Genomic DNA, 24574 nt, shown 5'->3' on the forward strand with positions numbered 1-24574 from the left:
TAAATAATTCCTAGCATCACCAACATATTTTTTTAAATTCCCCTCCACGTTAATAAACTTACTTAGGTTTCATTATGACTATTACTACGTATCAATACTAGGAAGAATAACTTAACACGTGTGTGGCTACCAGGCTCTACTCATGGAAGATTGCTTGCGTTTTGGGTGGGTATTTTGAGGATTGGGTTTTTTTTCAGAAACATACAAACAAAAAAAAAACACACCCCAAAAAACCCAAACATAATTTCAGCATGACAACACATAATATGATATAATTTAAGAACCTTAAACTTGTAGAACTCTTGGACTAGAAGCAAGGGAGTGCTTGGTTTAAAGAGAGGGAGAACAAAAAAAAAACTCACCACCCTCTTCTCATCAAATCAACAGTTTAAATCTGTATTTGGATCTAAAAGTCAGATTTGAATAGTATTCAGAAGTTTTACACCGCTTTTAGACATACCACCTAAAATTACAGAACACTTGATGTAGAAAAATAAACAAACAAAACCCCCACACCCCCAAACTCTCAATTTTCATCAGCTTCAATGCTTAGCATAGTCATTCAGACTATATGGCATCTTTCAGCTTCCTTCATTAATTAAAAGGTTACATTAAATGAAGAGCTTTCCTATAGCCTTATTTCTGACAGAAGTAAAAGCTTTGCATGGCAGCAGGGAAGAGAAGCAGAAGAGCTACAGCAGTACTAGAGCCCTAAGTACCCTTTTCAGTGACTGCCATGTGTATTCCCCTCAGCAAATTTCACACTACGAGTAGCAACAACTATGACCCCGTGTGACAGCAGCATTAGGAGAGCAGCGAAATACTTGGGGAATAAGCTACTTCCATGAAGACAGCGGGCTGCTTGGCGAATGCCAAGGCGAATGCCTTCTGACCCTTAGCATCGTAGATGCTGTGGTGAATAGAACTGCTCTAACCAGATTAAGAATAATTCTGTATTCAAGATAATCAAATTGCAAAGCAGTTCCTCATACTGAGATGAGCCATGAACAGCAAGGTGGAAAGAAACTCCAAACAGTAATAGTGGTAGTAGTATACAAGCTATATAAATCTGGGCACATAGGAGAGCACTGGAGCAGCAGCATTTGTACTTAAGAAAGCAGTTCTTCAAATGTGCCAAGAAATCAGAAATAAAAAACTGACTTTTGCAAATTGAAAGCAAAGGCTTTTCAGTTTTCACACAAACGATAGTGGTTTGACCATGATAAAAATTTCACACCATCACACTTGACAGGACAAGTGTGGTTTACCAACGGGTACAAGTCTTGAGGAAAGACTTGAAAAATATTTGCCCTAACTTCTTTCAAATTCTCTCCCATGATAAGTCAGAAAGAAAGCAAAGCCCCTCTATAATCCTATTTTACTTCTCACAAGTAAATCACAGGGGAAAAAAAGATACATCACAGTACAATAGAAAATTAACCACCACATCATTTCGTTTGCCACTGCACCCTAAGAAATCTTTCTACAGATTAACTGGGTCTGTTAATCACCAAAATGTAGAAGCTTGAGCTGAAATTTTCAGGAATGCTGCTGTTTCTGAAAACTCCTTCTCATATAAGGGGTCTAACCAACCATACTGTCTGTTTTTCAAGAAAACTGTCGTTAAACAGGTAGAAATCCTTCGTTACTCCACAAATAGAGTTAAAAAGCACAGTAAAAGTAGCATGCTACTTTCCTGGTCAACAAGCCCCCATTAAATTGACAATGAAGAAGCAACTTTGGGCATCAAGTGAGTGGAAAACTTTCATAATAATTGGTATACATTAGGTTTGGCCCTTTCCAGCTTTATCAGTATAGCACACGCAGCCTGCAGATTTCATTCTCATGAGCCAGTAACCCCAGAAGATGAGTCTTAACCAGTGATATAACACTACTTTAACAATCGTCAAGTACTGATGGAAAGATAAAAGGAACCAACAAATGCTGAAGGCCTCTTTAAATTCTGTAGTTGCATGCAATAAAAGTTGACAAGCTATCAAAGTACAAATAAATCTGAAAATACAGCAACATGACGTGTGAAATTCACATTAAAAAGAAGGTAACTTGAGGACACTGAAATGATTGGCCGCAGTGACACGCTAAGGCAAGAATTGCTTTGCGTTCTCATAAAATTTACCTAGAAGTTAACTGGAACAGGAACATTAACTCAAAGGAAACAGCTATAAATAGAAGGGGGTTAATCACTTGAATTTCTATTCCCATGACAACAATACACTAAGGATTCTAACTTTTTAATCTTTTAATATGATACTTTAAAAATACTTTAGCTGTTGTACTACAGTGTTTCTACCTACTTTTATTAATAATTCCTCCTTTTTTTAATACAATAAAGGAGATTTTCTTTCAACAAAAGCATTCTCGCAGATACAAGGCAAAGTAAGGCTGCACAGAAGCTGAGATGATCATATGTGGCCACCCAAATGGATTTTTTTTAAATGGGACCACTTAAAAATACATTTACCTTCTCTCTATCCTAATACAAAGCACATAAAACCTATTTGCTGTCCATTTCAACTCCCAGAGCTGCTACAAAGTATTTTTTAATTAAGTGTTTGCATTTATCCTGAAATAGCATCTCACATACTTCAAGGTCCAAGCCAGCTGACATTACGTATGTTCAAGGACATAAACACAAGAAAAGTTTACCAAGAAAAGACAACAAAGAAAGAAAAAAGTAATCACCTCATCCCCAATGCACAGATGAAAACAGACTTGGAAACAGAATCTAATTATTACAAATCCCTAGCCAGTGTATTTTCTCACCCAAGTGAATGAATGTTGAAGCTTTCAAGTCAAACAAAATGGAGTAAAGGAAAAAACTGAGAGTGAAAAGTTCTTAATTTTAAAAGTGCAAACAGGTAAGGACTTTTGTCATCTTGCGGTTAACAGCAAATTGAATACAAAGTGAGTTGGAATTCAGTATATTTCCAGTGACAGAAACTATGAAAGCACCCAATATGCGCATTTGATTTCAAAAAATACAGAGCTGCTACAAATCTTGATGAAACTACTACAAATTTGGATGAGAACGGATGAGGAAAACACTTGACTGCGGTCTTAACATTACTTCTAACTTCTTAAGTTACATCTTCATATTCATGCAAATCTTGTTTTTGCTGAAGAATTCAATTCCTACTAAATAACCTTTCCTTTTATGCAGTACTTTCCTGCTACTCTTAATCACTGTAGCTCTTCATGCACCAGATTTATTTACAGCACCCAAAGGAAGCAGAAATTACCGTAGTTATCAAAACAGACTGCCATATAAAAATAAACAATTTTTATGTACTTATGTTAGCTGAACTCTAAGAGCTTAGGCAGAATCACATTGGGTATTAAAATACAGGACCCTAACACCTGAAGTAACAAGTCTGTAAAGAAAAATGCTTTTATTATTACCCAGGTAAAAATAAATTGCAATCATCATGTTGAGCTTACTAAAATTTTCAGCATAGCTAGATATTACCTAATTCAACTGCAAATAGACATTTTTAATTAAAAAATAGGACTTCCTTATATTACTACCACTAGTAGTAGATGTAAAACAGTGCTTCTGAAGTGCTAGGGAAGTAAAACTAGCCTAGGATGGAGACTCGCCATATTCCATACAATTTAATACACATCTTTAAACTGGTATATCTTCCATCTTTAAATAACATTTGAAATTTTGCAATAGATAGAGTTTGCAATCATAATATAATTATTAAAGAACAGTCGGTTATGTACATGGATGCAGATCGTTAGGATATCAGAAAGTATGTTTTTATTTTTAATAAAATATAAAAGCACTTTTGTCAAAAGCATTGAGTTTGTTTTACGTGGATATTGAAAAGAAGCTGAACAATATCAGCCTGCTGAGAGCAGATAATCAGTCCCTCCCCATTTTTATTATTAACAACAGAAAGGAAAGCTTCTTTTTTTGCTAGCAGGAGTTCTGTGCCAAAAATTAATGTACCATTTGCTGCTGACAATCTGCCAGACTAACGATGCTTTTCTTCACTCCAGAGGGTTCAGCAACTACTACTAGTCACTTTCCAGTCAGCATTTATCACAGATTCCCAAACACAGTCCTCCCATTAAAAGAAAAAAAAGACAGCTCCTCTCCGCACACATACACACACCTCTTCACACTTCAATTATTACTGTGAGTACATAACTTAAAATACTTCAGCAGATGCAGACAAGCACTCTTCACCTCCTGATATTATGTCTCAATCCTAACGTCATGGTGCACATAAGACTCACATGAAACTCCCACTCAAACCTGACATAAGAAAACTGAAAGAATAAAATCATAGAATCCCTTAGGCTAGAAAAGATCTACAAGATCTTCAGTTCCGACAGTTAACCTTACACTGCAAAGTCAATCACAGAGCACCACATCTACATGTCTTTTAAACACCTTCAGGGATGGTGACTCCACCACTTCCCTGGCAGCCTGTTCCAATGTCTGACAAACTTCTCCATGAATAAATCGTTCCCAATATGCAATCTAAACCTTCACAGCACAACCTGGGGCCATTTCCTTTTGTCCTACAGCTTGTTACTTGATTTTCAGATCACCATACACAATGGAGAATCCCAAAGGCCTTGCCCCCATTAGCAACACCCATTTAAGTCCCAAAGGCATGTGAAAAATATAAATCCACATCCCAACACCAGCAGAAAACAAACAATATCGTGAGCCTTCTTCGAGCACCGAAACACAGAGTACTGAAAAGCAGCCCCCACATCTCCCCCATGTCCCTCTGGTCCCAGAGCACTGAGCCCTCAACACGGCAGTCTGCCCATTTCCCAGCCTGGACCTCATCTGTCACTGCTGGTTTCCTTTCCTCACACAGCTGTCACCAGAGACTCCTTTCTTCTGCAGATTCCATTTTACAGAATAGAATACTTTGTCAAACACAAGTTAGTTCTAATACACATCCTCGGGACAGGGCTCCCCAGGGCACTGTAAGGAACTAGCCTGTGCTCCCAAGAACCAGCAGTCCAAAAAGACAAGACACTTAACAGAGTGAAAACTCACACATAGTTAACATACAGGTCCTTAATTTCTTAGGGTTGGGAAGGAAATAACTGGGGATCTGGGGAGAAGGAATAAGCCAAGAGTAGTAAATGTAAAGACAAATTATAAGATGAAAAAAAAACAAACCAAAACAAAACAACACGGGAATACTGAAAGGTGGGTGAAGTGGAAAAAAGTACAGCCATAAAGATCAAAGTGCTTTTCAGAAACAGAGGAAGGAATTTGAGGCATGAAGCCAGTCAGGAAGGGGATACAGCAGCCAATATGATTTTTAAAGAACATTTTATGTGCGTCTTTCTACCACACCAACTTTGTACTTAGCTTTGAGTTTCTACTAACAACATTTACTCTTGTTTACCTGTTCTCCTCTGTGTCTGTGCCCATGTGTGTATACACAAACCACAAGCTAACTCACAACTGGCTGGAGGACACACAACGCTCAATAGCAATATTCGTATCACCAACAGAAAACCAACGTACTGCACTGCCTGAAAGCAGTCTTTGAGGATTATTTGCAGTGACACAAATGTAATCAGTTTTTAAAATCAGGTATGCTCTATATCGTTCTCTTATTAGTATTCTATATTCACGTACATCAATTTCTTAACTCAAAATAATACAGCACATTTCAAAATATTACCTTTCATTCTTAGAAAATTAAATAATGCAATGTTATCAAAATCCATCTCTCAACAACCTTATTTATAAAATATAAAACAGACGTTGCTCAATAGATCACTACCACAAGAACTTCAAGCACTACAAATGTTACCAGTTATTTTATTTTCTAGAGACTTTTTACAATATTCTCCAAACCATCTACCTACTCTGATTTTCAAACAGCTTCTAGTACTCTGTAGCTGTTGACAAGCACAAGTCTTCCTCATTAAATCTGTCACAAACCCACTTGACAGCAGAACTGTGAGCCTTTTAAAATGTCAGGTCGATCCTACAGAATGACAGCTATTGCACATTCCAAACAAAAGCGTAGCAACTATTCTTATGCTTATTTTAAGAATATTTCATTGCTTCATTGACGATATCTTCTGTGCAGTCAAGAAAAGGCTTTCAGAAACTCTGAAAATCAGCAAATGCCTCGTAACAATAGTGTCCTAAAACCAAAGACGCACTAATATTCTTATTAATTCTTGTTAACTGACAACACAAACCACGAACACTCCCATGACTTCCACAGAACTATTTAGCTGTCTCTACTATCCAAACAAGCTATTGCACACACATGCTGCCAGTTGATGCAAACTCAGAACTTTCCTCGTTTAACTCATCTTTGAATCCTCTTACAGTTTGTTGTCGTGGCTTTGTTTGTTTGGTGTTTTGATTTGGTTTTTGGGTTTTGTTGTTGGTTTGTTTGGGTTCCGTTTGTTTGGTGTTTTGCATTTTAAATCCAGTGGAGATATAGTGCCTGGGGCAAGGGGAGGACAGGAATGACCCAAAGTGAGACCAAACGTTCAAGCTCCTCAGGGACTCCACATCACTTGCAAATGTTCATCAGTTCCAAATCAATGCCTGAACAAAAGCCTCTGCTTTCTCCTCTGGATCCAAAACATCTGGGAACAAAAGCCTCAGAAGAATATGGTGAAAAGAAGTTTAGACTCCTCAGTCAAAACCTTCGGTAGTCCCCAAAAGCAAACTTCAAAAGACAGTAATGAGAACACACCACTTACTTGGGTTTCATGAAAAAAGAAACTAGAAATCATAGCATTGTCACCTCCTCCCCTGTTACAAGTAAACTCATGGAAAGAAGCAAGATACGATCACATGCAGGCACAAAAATTGAACTGACGACACATTTTTTCTTCTATTACAGGGCATTTCTTTCTGAATCAAATGTCAGTTTCTGAAAAAAGTTTATTTATAGAGCTATTTTATGTGCAATATTCACAATTCTTCATGATCTCTTAGAAGTGCTTTATTTTTAGGGGTAAATCTATCTGATCAGTTCAACTCACTCCTCCCTGTCCCAAGGAACTATACCTCCCTTGTTCAAATTTACTGTTTAAAAAAAAAAAATTAAGAAAAGGGGGGGGGGGGGGGGGGGGGGGAATAAATAAATAAATAAAAAGAAACAGAAAGAAAAAGAAAAAAGAAAAAAGCAAAGCAGCAAAAATCTGGGGATCATTTATCAACTTAAGATGGGAAGTAAAACTGTTCAGCATTACAGCAACACAGAATAAGTTACACAAGCATAAAACTAGATACCGATATCTCTAATAGAGTTCCTTTCAGATATTTTGATATAGAATTCACAAAGCTATTCTAAAAATCAGAATAGCTATTGCAAATAATAGCAAGATTTTCTGGAAACAGGAGAGTACCCTTTACAATTCGGTTTCACAGTGAAAATTTCATGCAACATTATCAAAAATCCATGTTTAACAATTTTGAAAGAAACAGAAGCAAGCTCTAAGTAACAAATTTACATTAAGTATACTTTGAATCAAGAGAAAAATTACAGTACTCATCATTCTTATACTCTTTTTGAAATAGAAAAAATATTTCTATATATGTAGATTTAGCTCCGAAGACACAAAATTACTCCTGAGTTCAATTAATTCACAATTTTAAGTCAAGAGTATCTAAGAGAAGAAAGTGAATAATCAAAATTCTCACAGCTTCTCCCTTCCCCTCCAAACTCCCGCCCCCTTCTTTTCCCTTTTTATTACAACTGAAAAATATTTGTGTCATTTTCCTCTCCCATGGCCAAAGAGTCAAAGCCTTGAAGTAGAAGTAGCAAAGACTGTACCTGAGGACAGCCTGGGTCCTCTATTTGCATACAAGCAATTTAACCAGAGGTCATATTCTGTACCATGCTAGCAATTAAACTTCGGTTACATAAAACTGCCAAAACCAAAACAAATAAACCATGTGCATGCCCCAGTGAGATACAGTATAATTACTCCAATCCTAATTCTCAAAGGAAGCTTTTTTTTGACACATCAGCATCACTATTTGTTTCTTTAATCTTCTGAAGCCACTATGTAAATTCAATTATTTTGGTAGCTACATATCCGCAAGCATTTGCATATGAGGGCCTCACTCTGTAACCTTAACATATGTAAATGGAACCACATTCCTGAATTTATTTCCACCAAAGGTTGAGATATAAAGATTTATCCATGTAAATCTGATAGATTGTAAAACAGATTTGTCAACCTTGCACATGAACTAACTGGTACTTCAGGCATTATACAAACAGATGTAACCTTAACCTTGCAGGATCTCTGATTTGCGATAGCTGACAGAACCACGACTTTGTTACCTGCTGTTAATTTTGGACCATAATTTTGGACCACCTTGCCAACCCAAAGCAAAACTACCTGCTTAAAAGTTACAACTCCAATTTCTGAAAATTAATTTTAGAAAACTATTAAATTTCTAATGCAAGATTATTTTTGCCACCAGATCTGATTTAGTTATCAAAATAAAACACACTGAAACTTGCATTTGGTTAGTGACCGTGAGGACTGACAGCACTGCCACAAAACAAATTGTTTAACACACTCGGCCACTAATACTGAACATTTTTTAGCCTCCTGTGATTTGAAGTCCTCCTATTCTGAGGCAGGAACTGCGATTTGAGATGTAGTCTGTAACACCATAATGATGGTTATTTCAGATTTTTCTATGCAGGACTGACTGCTTTCACAGAAAGTGCCAGTTGTGAAAAAGGGTTAACTTCATCATTTAACCGTCTGCTGCTACCAAGTGTGGCAAGTCAGAAAGTCCATCTCAAACTGCAGCAGCCCCATGGACTTTGCATAAAATACAATGTCACATTCCACAGCCCAACAACCTAGTATTTATTTTCAGATAAGTTAACCAGTGGCACCTTTTAGAGAACCAAGCTTGCATATGTATCTCTAGATCTATGAAAAAGCACTTATGCTACTTAAACTCTCTGCCTTTGGTCACTGAAACAGACTCTCGGCTTTCTAGCCAAATAGCCAAAACACCAACATGCATTTCCACCCAGCCTCTAAACAATAACAGTATTTTTCCTGTACAACATCTTGACAGCTTGTATTTTTACTGCATTTTGGTTTTAAATTTCACATTTGTGAAACAGAGCATACTGCAGACACATAAACTTTAAAAAAGCATGCAACATCTCACAAGCCTATTGACTCTAGGTTCAACTTCCAAGAACAGGAAAGGAGTAGCAGAGTGGTGAAATCAGGCAGAAGAGACAGGGTACCTTCTCTCTTTACTATATTACAAGAACCAAAGTAAGATTTATTTTTTTTTAAGCCTTTCCTACACTAGAATTTGGAGTTCTGCCAAAAGTCTATAGACAATTGAAAACCAACAGATTTATGACATCAGATATTCCAAGGAAGTGAAACCTGACTTAACGGAAGTGATTTTTATTGAAGAAAACCAGATATTTAAATAGACATCGACAAAAATATTTTAAGACCATGTATGGAGGAAGTTCCTTTAAAAAATATATATAAAATGTTTATTTGCAAGCTGAAAACCCACCCAAACGTGTTTCCAAATCAATTCACAACAAAACATTCTTGATATTACCAATATCCCTGATATTCTTTTTAAAAAGGTCAAAAAAACAGTTACCAAAGAATTTTTGTTCAATAATTCTTTTATTTCTCTAACTCTTATGAAAAACACTGCTTCCTGGCATGACTCTTCCAAAGCCCAGAAAACCATCGTCAGTGTGAAGCTTCTAGATTACAGTTTCCAGTGGGCCTGGTGATTGATTCCCTGGCCACCTTAATGCATTCCACTAGACTTCGCAACCCTTTGACAAGTGTACGAATGTTCAATATTTCTTCATATGCAATTTTCCTAAAAGCAAGTTTTACCTCACCTTTCACCAATTTTTGAAGGCCCACAGCTGTGGGATGCTCTAGCTAACACTGCAAACCGCAGGCTGACCGAATTTTTATGACATCCTTCACAGATCCAGTGAAGGATGAAAACTTCAGTGAAGTCCTGAAAACATAAATAATGTGTTACTGAGGTTTCTAGTAACGCCAGCTTCAAAAACTTCCTAAACCCAAACAAAGTTCAATATCAACAGTGTAACGGCAACACTGACTTAGTACATAACATTTACTTTGGCTACACTTATCAGCTCCCAATGAAACAAACTCATCAATGTACCCGGTGACAAGAAAAGTTGGTAAACGCAGAAAAGTTCTGGCAAAAAAAACCCTAAGCTTTCTTAAGTTTGGAATGTATCCAGCATCAGTGTGTAAGCACACGCGAGACAGACGAGCGATTCTGGTGTGAAAGGTTTCTGTTTCTATTTTAGGAACTCTTTAGGACTAATCAAGATTTATTCCTCCCTTACACAGAAACAAGTCCTCATCTGCGGAAGAGTTCAGTTGTCACTTGGGACAGCACACTGCCAGTGATGGGCTGCGCAGAGTGAGCATCTGACTGGAAATACACTTCACAAACGCTGCTTTCCATGCAAATTCCTGTGGTTCAAAAGGGAAAACAGTGCTCGGAAACTTAGCTCAAAACAGACAGGAGGATCGAGTAACCTAACCGTCACGTTAAAAACTGCAAAGCAAGCACTAAGAGCTCTCAGTGGGGAAAGACGCATTTAAAAAATCACCGGGCTTAAGGCGAAGACCAATCTCGTCCGGCGGGACCTCGCAGAGGAGAAGGCGCCCAGCGCCTCAGGGGCCGCCGGGTGCAAGCGGAGCCGCCGCGGCGGGGGAAGGGCCGCACGGGCGCTGCCCCGCGGTCCGCACCGGAGGTGGCACAAGGCGGCGCCGCCCGCGCCCGGCACGCGGGAGCGCGGAGGCCGCGCGGGACCCCGAGCCGGCGCGCGGCGCAGCGACCCGCGGGACCGGGGCGCGCGGGATGCGCGCGAGCCACTTGTTGCGGCGGCCGTTACCGCCGCGCGCTCCCGCGCCGCGCCGGCTCGCGGCACGGCAGCGCACAAAGGCGCCCGCGCGCCCCGCGAGGCGGCCCGTGACCGGCGCGAGGCCGCCGCCGCCCGCCCCGGGCCCCGCACCCCCCCCGAAACCTTCCCCCGCTCGGTTGAGCAACTGCCGTGTCGCAACGAGCGGCAGCCGAGCAGCGGTCTCCTCCTCCGGAGCCCGGCGCCGCGGGGCGGGGAGGGGAGGGGAGGGACCGAAACGAGCCGGCAGCGGTGGCAGAGGGGAAGCCCCGCCGCACCCCCACTGCCACGCAGACCTGCCCGCCCGCGGGTGCCCCACCGGCCCGGCCCGTCACCCCCGGAGCGCGGCGCGCACCCCGCGGCACAGCCAACTCGGGCCGCCCAAGTCTCCCGGCCCGCGTTGTCCGCGCACACCCACCTGTCCGGGCAGCGGCCGGTGCCGTCCCCTGCGCCGCGCCCCAGCCAGCGCGGCGGCGCTGTCGCCAGCGGGAGCCCGCTCACTCACGCCGCCACCGGTAGCTGCCGCCGCCTCCTCCGCGGGCACAGGGGTGGCGCCGGGGTTACCGTGGCAATCGCTTCGCCCTCGGGCCGGGCCCGGCCACGCCCCCTGGGCGCGGGCCGCCAACCCGGGCGCAGCTTTCGGTATCAAACTGCTGGCGGCGGCCAATGGCGCGGCGCGGCCCCGCCCCTTCTGGGCCCTCCCAGGCCCATTTTCCCGTGGGGACCGGAGGTGACCGCGGCGCGACGGCGAGGGGCCCCACGGCCCGGCGCCGGGGATCGGCCGCACCTCTGGTAGGCGCCGGCCAGTGCTGCGGGGCTGGCAGCGAGGGGGACTCTCCTGCCTTGCCCATCCCGGGGAGCGCCCGGCGGGCGTCCCGTCGCGGAGCCCCGCGCGAAAACCCCACTTGCGAGGTACAGCAGGACTCGCCCGCTCCCGCCGCCTCCCAGCCCCGCTTACTCACGAGGAGTTTCATTCTCCCTCTTGTTCGGCACTCCCGCACCGCCCTTCCCACGCGTGGTCGCGAACACGGCAGGCGCCCGGCAGGGCAAGGGACGCGCGCCCTGCACCGCGTCCTGCGACTCCACAGCCCCCGCCGGCTGGCAGCGACCGAGCCGCCTGTGCTCACACTGGAAAGGGCTCATCAAAGAGCAGCTCTCCCGTAGCAGCTTTTGGAAATCTGCAGGGAAGACCTCATTATAGCAGCTTATCGCCTTGCCAGTGATTTCCGTGATACATCCTCATTTTAAGAGTCTTGGTGCTGAGCTCTTAATTGCATTGAAGCTAGTACATTAAAAAAAATAGGTCGTTTTCTAAGGCTTAAAGACACAATCAAAGAAAAACAAGGTGGAATGTAACCAGTAATGAAACAACTTTTGCATGCAGCTTGCACTGTTCCCACCCACTGAAATCAGCAGCAACATTCCTACTGCCTTTAAAGAAAATAGGGCGAGGCATAGCATGTCCTTGTCCACATTCAAAAATAGTATGATCATATTATGCATATTTTAACATCCCTATGTTAATAATCATGCTGTACTATTAGTCTTGTCTATTTTTTCTCTGGTCATTTTTCCTGTTATTCCAGTTTTGAAAATAGAAAGATGGATTTACTTCCTCATCAACTTCACTTACCAGTTCTCAAGTATCTAAAAATTCATTAAATTTGGATTAGAAAACATCTAGGGGATGTTTAATTGTTTGTCCCAAAGAAACAAATGAACCACAATATGGATTAACAGGAAATTTATGGGAAGGACGATGATCTCCCCACTTGTTTCAGCAAAGAGGGGTTGTGCATGAGCGGTGAGCACACCATGCCAAATCTTGGTGGAAGGGCTAAAGTTAATGAGAAACCTTGCCTACCGCGTGCGTGTCAGTTGCCTTCCCAACCCGTCTGTTGTGTGTATCAATCAATAGTTCCACTTCTTGCTTTTAAACCAGCTCTGCTAAGGCCGCTCAGCACTACAGGCATTGTTTCTGAACGTCATGTTCCTTCTTCATACCGCAGGAGTGTGGTAACTTCACTTGACTTCCCTTCTTCCTGAGGAGGGAGAAAAAAAAGTCAATCGATTTCAAAGGAAAGTAACTGGTTTAATCAAGCGACCCTACAGATCATGCAAAGGCAGTATCATCTCCACTGATTGTGTCCTGTATAATAAAGTTTACTTCAGCACATTGAGCCACTTGTCTATTTTGTTTACATTGCTGCTGGAGTACAGTTCTGAAAAATAAGGTATTAATGAAATCCAGCAGTGCAAAAAGTCCCAGATATGTAGCTTTTCAAACCATTGTAATACTTGTGGTTTTGACATTAAATATTCCAGATAGTCTTGGCCTAGATATTCAAACTTTGGCTCACTAGTTGCACTCACTGATGACAAATGGTTTTGTGCCTGGAAAGGCTAGATAATGTTTTTTAGAAAAGAGCTATTCACTCTGGATCTTGCAACATTAGTTTGTTGTTCTACAGGATCCAGTGCGGTATTTGTAAAGTGTAAATCAACTGTGATGCGAGTGATTTACTAGATTGGGCAGAGAGCTACAATGCAGAAACTTCAAAATCTGTTTCCTGTGCTGCCATCTTTTCAATTGAATAATGATGCCTTGAGGTGTCTGTCACGCACAAAGTCCCAAGCACTTAAGAATTGTCTTGTATAGTCAATTTCTCCTATATCTATGAACATACTTCAATGAAATCTGCTAACAGAGATTTTTTTTCTGTAGGGCTGTAATCTCTGACTTCAAATTTCCTTTGCATTTTGTGTTTTAATGCCTCTAAATACAACATCAGTATTTAGCAGATGGAGTAAAGAGCTCTCAATCAGTAGTTATCAACATATTTCAGACTGTAGTTTATCAACTTGCATGATATTCATGTTCTTGGCACACGCGGAGTTGTTATGGACAGTGTGTGCAATACGGATACGGAACTTGTGTTGAAACATCTTAAAGAGATGTTTTCATACCCCATGTGACAGTGGAAAAAACCCTCAGACTTAAATATAAGGAAATTGAACATTAAAATTATCTTTTGATTCTCTTCCTACCCCCTTTACAAAACAACAAATGTTCTATTATTCTCACCTCCCCCAGGCTATTGTTACATGTGTTCTCAGTATAACAAAAGGGTTTTGTCTGAAAAGGCTGTATCTGAGTCATGTCTTTGCATGTGAAACAGCTGTACACCTAGGGCACATTCTTGGTCACTTGACAATGTGTCATTTTCAGCATTCTGGGTTTACATTATTTTAGCCCGGTGTCACTGCAGTAATCAGAAGTAAGGAACTAACGCACAAGCTGTCTGCATATCTGCAGACATCACAGAACTGTGGCAGCAGACCTGGACAGAGGGAGAAAGAACATGCAAGTGGAAATGGCACGTGAAGGATGTTTGGCCCAATGTAGAAAAAGCTGGTGTGAAAAAAATTCAAGTTAGTAAATCTAAAGGACAATGATCCAGAACACAGCTGAATACTGGGCAGGAGGTGCTTAGAAATCATTTATTACAAACCTTAAATGCTTATAGAAACATGCTTTGTGTCTGACACTGTGATACAATGGCAACATCTACCAACCAAATCAGCTTTGGGTAGTTCATGCACAGGAACATTTTGTGTCAAATACAGAATAAGATGAGAATCTATCATGAGTATTTCTTTCATAGAAGAAGAAAAAACCCAACAACTTGTACTCAAAAACTGCATGAGCAATAGTAGAGAGAATAACGGTCACTCTACACCGCATGGTCTCATTCCTTTGTCAGTGTGCTGTCTGCTGTCATCCAAATAAAAGACTTTAGAATATCTCATGTATGAAAAATAACATGAAAACCCCCTAAGTAGTCACTAGAGGAAATCCAGTTTGGATTATAACATTCAAAAAATAGCTTATCTGGATTCAACAAACCTTTCCATTTTAAGTCCCTCCATCATCTATACTAGGCAACAAAAAATGTTCCCTGTTGCCTAAGGTAGTAGGGCTGTTAACATTTGGGGGACAGAATCTCTCATTAGTCACGGAAATTTAAGAGGTGTCAATAAGCAAAAGCCAACAACTTTGGCATGACTATCTCAAGCCAGAGATAATCACATAGATGTTTAGAAAAAATAAATCACGAGAATCAGGTTTAACTGTCAATGTCTATATTTAAGCTTCTAAAAGGGAAATACTCAGAGATTCCCAAGGAATTCCGTATGTTAAAAGTATGTTTACCTAAGTCTATACATGATTGCATGTACTAGGTTAGAGTACTACAACACATACAAATGATGCCATAGCGAAGGTACAGTATGTGGGTAGCACGATATCATAACAGTCTCAGCTGATAAATAAGAGCTGGCCTGGAGCTTCCCCACCCATCTCTGCAGAGATCAAAGCTGATGGTTGCCATTAGGGCCTCTCTGAGTATACTAATACAGTGCTAGTGACACAGCGACATGGTGAAAAACTCAGCATAACAAATAAACTCAATTTTGGAAGCTTAACATTCCTTCAAAGGTGTTCTGTACAGTCCATTGGTCTCTTTTCCTGCTCTTGCACCCACGTGTGCGTCTATAATAAGCTTCTCTTTGTTTCTCACAGTGACTCCGGTGAAGGGGGAGCAGCAGCAAATAATGGACTGTGACATTCAGTACCAGACTGCAAATGCAGATGTCAGACAAAACGGATGCTGAATTTGGCCAGTGAAGCTACAGCCTGCAGCAAGAGCAAGCAGCTTTTAGCAGTGCTTTGCTAAGCCAAGTTATTTAATATGTGCAATATTCAGTGAAGAAGTTCTCTGAGAACTTACAGCGTATGTATGGGAGCCAAAGAGGCAAACCTACAGCAGCACCTCAAACAGCCAGCAGCACTGATACCCAAATGTCCAGCATCCTGGCACTTCACTGTTCAGTTCTGTCTACTGAATTCCGTGTTTGAGGCCTCTCAAAGTACCAGAGGGGCAGCTGGTGGACACAGCAGGCATGAGGGGGCTCAGCTCCTGCCCCTCTGCCCCACTCAGACAAGCTGCCTGAGCTGGCATGCGGCCACAGGTGCCAGCGGGAAAGAGGCCTTAACCCAAAGTTCTGGAGTACTGGCTTTGGTTGTGATCCCACAGAGCACAACTGCTGCTCTCGGGCTTCCTAAATCTGGGTTGTGGACCAGGGAATTGGAGAGTCCCTCTGCACTGAGGCTGCAAGCATGCCAGGGAGAGCTGGGAGCTGAAACCTCCTCCCCTATCCTGCAAACCCACCCCTAGAAGGTACATCATCATATTGCTTCCAAATCACATGAACTCCACGATCAGGAGCTCTTAGGCAGATATCTTTAAATGGTGGCATTCTTGATCAATCTGTGCCAACTCTACTGTAATAAATCAGCACTTTTAAAATACCACTTATCTGTAGAGAAAGTGGTTGAAAGTACTTAGTTGTCACTAATTCTATACAATAGTAAATGTATGTGTAGCCGCTTATTTTCTGCATCTGCTCACAGCAAACAGAGGTTTCTGGGTATGGCTGTACTTCACAAGACAGCTTGTTCATGAGGTATGTGGACATCCACCTTATATCAGCCTGTGAAGATCAAAAAAACTGCTCAGAATTGGGAAGAATAAGGTCTGACTTTTTCTAAGCTGTCTGACTTTGCTGCTGCTTTCTCTCTTTATATATAATTATCTCTAAATAGTTTTTCATTTTTCTAGTTTCCTCACACAGATTTTGAAAAAATAGTTCCATTAATCAATACAAAATAACTTCTTTTGTCAAAAGCATCTTGAATAGCTAGTGCCTAATAGAACCAGGACTTCTGTTCACACATAACCTCACACAACACAGGCGAGTCTCCCACCAGCTGTCATCTCCTCTGCCCACTTTATAGGTCTGACCTCATACCCAATATTAACGTATTTTTGTAATAAAGAGAAGCACAGGATTGTTAGAATTGCCAGTTTTTAGATGAGGCACTGAGTTCCCTTGTGTTATTTCTGCTGACTTTTCTAATCAAATATAAAGATCCCATGACACATTTTAACAAAAAGTAGGGCACAGCCGGCTTATTTATTCTTTTACTAAAAATAGGCTTCAATGTCCAGCAGCTTGTAATGTGTCAGATAGCACTTCAAGTGCAATAGCTGTTATACCTGCCTTGATACAGCTATGTTACCAGTTCATCTTTGCAATATGCTGATTATGAAAATCAAACATCAGGCTTCACAATTACTTTAGTAGTTCCATTTTGCTAAAATGCTCACTAGGATTAGACTGTCCAACAATTGAAAAGGCAATAAAAGACCTTCTCATCCTTACAGGAGGAATTTCTGACACCCTTCCAAGCACAGCACAGCATGTTTTACATCTCTTGGGTTAATGGTGTATTATTGTTCTCAGACAGAGGCAAAGACTAGGAAGAGATTCATTATGGGAACTGGAACACAAATGGTTTAAAGAAATCCCTATCTCTCCAACCTTCTTTATGTATTTATTTTCTAGCTGGCCTTTTTGTTAAGGCTATTCTGAGAACAGATGTAACAACCTTGAAAATGAATAATGATCACAAATGCTATTGAATCTATCACACTTTTTTATAACTATGGGTAAGAAATATGCTATATTAGTTCTGAATTTGACCTTGCAGAAGACTTTCAACTGATGTTTTGTCAAGTTTTCTTAAAGAAGATAATTGTTCAATCACAATGGTTAAGTCAGGGTTAGCAAACCTTCGTTTTGTGTAGACCTGCCATGAGCCAGAAACCACGGAGTCTTTAGCCCCTAAATTACACCAATCTAGTTATCCTTTGAGTCAAATACATTTACTGACCAGCAGTACACAGTGAACACCACTTCTGAATTTGGTCATGTGCCATTTTCGTGCCATGAAAGACTTGCTCAAACACAAATCTTTCTTTTTCTCACACAAGATCCATGTCACGCGCAAACCAAAGAAAGAGATAAAAGCAAATGTGATATACTAATGCTACTGTAAAACACATGTACTGCATTAATGTTTCACTAGCCCATGGAAAAACATGATCAGTTTAATCTCATTGTTTATTACACACTATTAGAAAGCTAGTACATCTATACCTATTGATACCTACATATCAGAGCAAACTGAAAAAGTTCATGTAAAATTTTCAAAATCACAAGAAAAAAAGCACAAGAAAAATAACAAATTTTTACATGTAACATGCACGCAACATAATTCCTCTAAAAATGTACATTCTCAGCTGCAAATGGACTGTTATTTTGAAACTCTATTTAAAAGTCTCAGATTCTAACTTCTCCCTGGTGAATATGTTACAATTTTAACACTACTTATGAGTTTCTATTTTTGAAAGAACTAACAAAAATACATATGTATATGCATATAGGCATTTAAAAGGCATTTATACATTTCTTATTAAGGATGTTTCAAGTGTGTAGAAGCCTTCCATACTAATTCATGTGCGTCTAATCATATCAAACATTGTTTTGCTATAAAGCTGCTCTTCTACACTAAGATCAGTGCAAAAAGAGTCACTAAGACACACTTAAGTCAGTGGGAACCAAGAATATTCAGTGCTCTGCTGGAACAAACAGAAACACTTTAACCTCATAGTTTTGTTAATTTTACTTCCTGTGATCACAAACCATGAGACCTTCTCTCAGAAAAACCAACACTGACACATTTCAGAACAGCACCCACTAAGTGTTACTGACACCCCCTAAACAACCAACAAAGGAGAGATTCTGGAATACTCCTAAAATGCCAGTACATCTTCCCCAGCAATGCTCCGCACAGCCTTTTGTTGCTAGATCCTCCAGTCATGCTGAATCAGAAAGACTTGCGTTATTTCTAGGAATTATATTTTAGACAGTTTCTTCGAGATACATATGCATCATCTCAATTTTTTAGTCCTTAATAGCTAATGTTACTAAATCTGGCTGGGTGCCACCAAATAAAAACAAATTTTAAAAAGCTGCAGCATAAGAGGAAAAGTGTATTATTACTTTCAAAACTAAGAAATTAAGCCTGCCTTCCTCTTTTGGAAACTCCAGGCTTTGTGCTATATCACTTTTTACAACGTTTCCATGTATTGATTAACCATATCAAAATATGTGTGTGTTTCTCCCACTCTGTCTGGCAATCTATCACAACAAGTCTGAAAGCTTCATTTATATGATGACTCATACGCCTTTAGATTAAACAACTATACAGATGATGCCAAGTCTCTATTTATCGCAGCTTTGTCAGCAAAACAAATCATTCAGCAGGTGAATCATGAAATTACTGTCTGTGTGAATGCTAAGTAAACACAGAGGGAAGCAGAGAGATCCCAGCTTAGCTTCACGCTTCCCCATCTATTTCTCCTTTACTGTATCACTGAGACGTTGCTACTATGAACAGATAAACTCTTGCCTTTTTTCCCCACGGGCAGCCCATTTGGCTGCAGTTCAGAAAGTCCTTCAGATGCATGAGGAAAACTGAAGCAAACGCTAAGTAGTTTGCTCAGGAGAGAGCACTTGCTGGACACACCTCTGAGAGGGAAAGTGGGCTTTCATTATGAGAAGTGCATCCATTTAAATGGCTTCACCATTTAGTATGTAGCTCCCCTGCTTGGAGGGGGCCCTACAGGGGGCTTTTGTTGCAATTCTGCTCTACAATTAAGACAGACTGACAGGATATCACTGCTCAGAGAAAGGGGAGCCATCTGGACAAGGTTAGGTCACCTCTGCAAGAGAACACATTCCAGCACTTCATAAAAGTGTGGCTGAAGAGCATTTTTTTAATTCCTGGAAAGTACCTCATTGCCAAAGAAGGCAACTATGCTCAGGAAAATATTCCATGGGGAGCAAACAAGCTCTTCTGCAAAGCCATTCCTCCTTGCTCCACCTCGGCTGATATTACACAAGTTGAATAATGCATGTCAAAGTATTAAGTAACATGTAAACATTTCCAGTAAATGTTTCTGCTGCAGGCCTTGGCTTAACTGGTATTACTTCCCTCTGTGATAGTAGAAAAATAACTTCCTCTGTTTTTCTGCACGTAAAACTTAATATTAATGGAGCATTTCCTACCAATCAGTGACTGGAATCTCCCTCCTCCCCTATCTCCCAATACAGATTTTAAACCCCTTGGAAACTTACCTAATGAAGCCTTACTTAGGTATGTCCTTCCCTGAAGATCTCTGATTGGCCTCATAGTCTACGCAATGGGGTAACATGATGTCCCCAGAATAATACAATTCTGGTAATAAGTTTAGAGCCAACTAACAAATTCCAATCGGAAACAAGTTGGGTTCTTCTCATGCCACCCTGGCTTCCCATCATGAATTGTCTGGTTATATTTTCCCTTCCCCCAGTTTTGATATTAAGTATTTTCATATGTTTTTCCCAAGGGTGTGAGAGCACAGTGTTGGGAAGCTACAGTTCTTGTCAATCTGTTAGAGGAAATTCCCTTGGAATTTAGTATTGCTTTAGACCTGCACGCTGTTTGCACAGCATATGCCAGTAATTCCTCTTCCTTTACTGTCTATGACACTCCACAACAGGGGCAAACGCAGTTCTGAGCCAACTAACCAAAAGGGGATGTGCTTAAAAGCTAAAACATCACTGGGGCAAAGATGGGTTCTTGAATCACCTCAGTGAGACTGAGAACCATTAGTCCCAAGGGAGAACTGCCCAAGGAAATTTCTGGGATTTTCCACTGGAATGTATACTTTCTCAAAGGGTTTTCTGTAGCAGAGACTGACCTAGGGCCAAGTATCTCAGGAACGCCCAGGAAACATCACCAAATTCCACTCTGAAAAGTGCTTGGGCAAAAACTTTGAACAGAGCTGTTGAGTAGGAAAGTAAGTCATGCATTTTCTATAACTTTTTCCAAGTATAAATTATTTATTCTAATTTCTGCTAACTGCACAGGGCTGAGAGTTGTGGGGTGAGCTGGACTGTTCTCCTTTGTGTAAATGAATCGTTTTCCTGGCAATCAAACTTGCAGCCCAACTGAGGGCATGACACCGGCAGCACTAGACATTACTTAGAGCTAAGGGTCTCACTGACTCTGAAACATCTTTCACAGTACACAAAGACGCTTGAAAAGGAAAAAGTTCAGCTGATCTTCCAAGCTGAAAGTAGGGCAAACTAACACTGGGTTTTTATGGGGTTTTGATAGGGTTCATTAGCAATATGGAATAACAAAGCACAAGAACATCCAAAGAACAGGAGATTAATCACCTGTTTTGATGCTTCCTGATGATTTGGCTCCAATAAAACTTTTGGAAGACCGTCTTAAAGTGAAATTAGTTTCCCTTGGTTTTGTTATTTAGTTGCAACAAGACTGCTCCCATAGACAAACTGCAACTAGTAAGAAATGAGGTCCTCTTTTGGGCAATACATGGAAGTCAGAAATACCAGAGGACAACCTCCTCCAAGCCCTTTCTTTTCCCCTGCTTACAGCAGCCTTTTTTGCCTGATCTCCCACGTCTATGTGAGATCTGGATGAGTAATGGATTAGTGGTACTGAATATCACAGCTCCCGAGGCCACCAGCTCTCGGTAGGCCTCCCGCCTCTGTGTAACTGCAGCACCAGTATCAGTCACTGTTCAAAGAAAACAAAGCATAGGAAAACATGAATTACGGCCACCATGGCAAAATCAGATCACAATAACATGACAACTATTGTGCACACCTCAGTAACTGATGTGGGCCTGTTTTTATGTCGGGGCTTATCAGGACGGGCACAAAGCAAAAACCATGCCAGAACGAGCCTGTCCTGCTCATAAAATTGTTTCCAGCAATGCAGCAATGAGTTAATGATTGCCTCACAGCTATCACAGGAATGCCAGGGCTCAGTAAGGACTTTTCTGAAGAAAAGTTTTTGAATGTGACTTCCCTGCTGCTTTTAGTTCACCCAGAGAAGAGGAACTATTGGAAAGACCAAACCAACCGCAAACACCTTTGGAAAAAGCTTTGGGTAGCCACTCCTGCTTTCCTAAGAAAGAGTTACTCACTGCATTCTTAACTCTTCTATATACTGTGAAATAACTTTTTTTGGTGAAAGACCAATAAAACTACTGATTTCCAAACTTCTAAGAACATTACTGCTCAGGCTACGTGGACTCTCAGAAAGACCAGCGACTTCTGGACTTTCGAAGAAATCATATTCAACTGAAAAGCTGTTTATTTTCACTCAGGGCACCAAAGTTCAGGTATAAACTCCCTATGCAGTGAGGAATGTGATGACAGCAACAGAAATGCATTTGCACTCTCCTTTTTCTCCTCCACCCACCCAGGACCAGATGCTAACAGCAGCGTGTCCCCTGCCCAGACACGTCTCTCCAGGCCCTGGGGAAGGGGCTGGTGTCTGCTCCAGCCTCCACACCAGCAACCCACGGGGTAACGCAGGATGCGGTGCTGCAGACAGAGAAGAGGGGCTTTGCTGAGGGGGCTTAATACTGTGCACATTGCATACACGTATAGATGTATACAATCCACAGCCCCCTGCAACTTCACAGCAATTTGGCCTTCTATCTTTTAACGCATGCAAGAAATGAGAGACCTCAGTCTGACATCCACTGGAACGTTGTTGTTCCAAAGCTGGGTCTGGCAGGACCACAGCAGCCCCTGCGCAGCCTCACAGCCTTCTTTGCGTGAGTCCTGTATACCACATCCCACCAGGCAGCTGGAAGCAGACTCGTTATCTGGCAGATAATGATAACTAGGGAAGGCCAAGTCTGGATGGTAATGAGAGCCTGTACACATTTGGCATATGGAAACGTTTACATATCTGTCTACCCTAGGTCTGTATCCTTTCTACTGTACACTAACTCACAGAGCTTCGAGCAGAGGACTTTGGCAAGCCTATATCAGCTGCAGTCATCCATATTTTGAACTACCGTGAGCTACTAAAGCAAAGCAGGGATGTAATACCATTAAACGAGAGCACACCACCTTTAACTATCCCATGCACATCCAACAGCACTTTTCATGCCACCATACGACTAGTACAAACATAGGATTATTTAAACTGAAGCTTCAAACACATCCTTACCTTGTCATTACATGATATTTAAAACTTCTTTTGCCAAGTACAACTTCCAGGTAGAGTCAATCAATTATAGTGTGGACTAGAGGGGCATTTCATGATGGCAAAAAGTGTCAAGTATAATATCATCTCTCATGCACCTTAAAAGTGCCATGTTTGTTCTCAAGCACCATTAACAACAAATGGATCCAGTACCTAGAACGGCCACAATACTGAAAAAGAAATCTCCCTACTGTAGTGAAAAAGTCTCTATTTGTAAAATATTGCCTGTTAACCTTACAAAAACCATCCCGTGCCAACCTCTTCTTGCAACATATCCAAAATAACCTCTTAATACACTATAATCTAACATTAGTGCTTTCCTCCAATAATTTAACTGAAAAAATGTATGCTTAACTTTAATGCTAAATATGCCTTTGTGAAAAAATCTTGAGTGAAGTATTAGAGATGCATACCTCATCTCTTCTAATCTTAGTCACAACTCAAACTACCATCTTTCAGAGATATATGTTAAAAAAAGAAATACACATAGATATGGAAAATGAGGCCCTGTTACAGGATGTCAGGTTTTCTATCAAAGAATATGCCATTACGCTTTGTATCTCAGTCATTTTACACAAAGCTGTGAATTGATGATGCTCAGCTAAATTATTATTTACCATAAACACACCTTGAAAAACTGAGCATGATTTTCTTTTGTTGTTTTCTCTCCTCCCACCATGACGACAGCTGAGGGAATAGACATGCAGTTCTATAGTGGCTTGGCCATATGAACTCTATTAAAAATGTGATTATTTTGAGTTGTTAAAGTTCAGATGATAACCTCCCTCAAAAGATGAAAACATATGAATAGATCCTAATTAGTATCTGATAAAGAAGTGAGGCTGTTGCAGTGTGTAAACTCAATTAGAATAACAATGCAGGGAGACTCAACAAAAGATGCTCTGTTTTTCTCATTACAGCGGGTAATAGATGCTCCAGGACACTGTCCCTCTCAGCGCTGTCAGCACACAGAATATTGTCATCCTGTCACACTGTTTTTCTACTCCCTGCTAAGATATACCTGAAAGGTGCTTTTGTAGTGTAGCTTAAAAGGACAAACCAGTATCCCGTACTACCATACTACACACCTTGCCTGAAACAAAGTATTTTGAAATAAGTCCTTCTGGGCAAATTCTGCATATATCACACCCTTAATAAGATGAGTCTTAACATAACATTCAAGCACACGTGTTCAGTGAGCACATGTAAGTGTTACCACACACCTGCACCTGTGGCATGGCCTGCAGACCATCAGAAACCTCAGCTATCACAACATTGCTCCTCTCAGTCTTTACACTAAACATGAGTTTTCTGCCTGTATTTCGTACTGATGGGAACAACATGCTGTCGCAGCTGATACACATGACCAGTACCAAACACACAGTACCAAAAAACTCATCTGCATATTAGCACAGTGCTTTGCACTTAGCAAATGATGGCACATAAATACATTGGGATTAGATTCAAGGCTACTAAAGTCAGAAGGCTATAAATGAATGCCTGCATAGCAAGTTTATTGCCAGTTCTGCATCACTGCAGTTGCTTCATTCGAGTTCTTTGACAGACACTGAGATACTGAATATGTAAA

General features: G+C 41.1%; 1 protein-coding gene across 8 annotated transcripts in view; it reads right to left on the minus strand.

Annotated features, from left to right (window-relative positions):
• The window catches only part of PIK3CB (phosphatidylinositol-4,5-bisphosphate 3-kinase catalytic subunit beta), a 91766-nt gene that overhangs the window by 59013 nt on the left and 8179 nt on the right, over positions 1-24574 (minus strand). For 2 of the 8 annotated variants that reach the window (XM_065074379.1, XM_065074381.1), the window contains exon 2: positions 12813-12985. The gene's annotated coding sequence lies outside the window, so the exon portion shown is untranslated. Of the gene's footprint in view, positions 1-9896; positions 9916-11361; positions 11526-12807; positions 12986-24574 lie in introns of those variants that run through there. The other 6 variants (XM_065074378.1, XM_065074382.1, XM_065074383.1 and 3 more) reach the window with 5 other exon arrangements.

This window comes from Columba livia, chromosome 9 (assembly GCF_036013475.1).
Source record: "Columba livia isolate bColLiv1 breed racing homer chromosome 9, bColLiv1.pat.W.v2, whole genome shotgun sequence".
NCBI classification, from domain to species: domain Eukaryota; kingdom Metazoa; phylum Chordata; class Aves; order Columbiformes; family Columbidae; genus Columba; species Columba livia.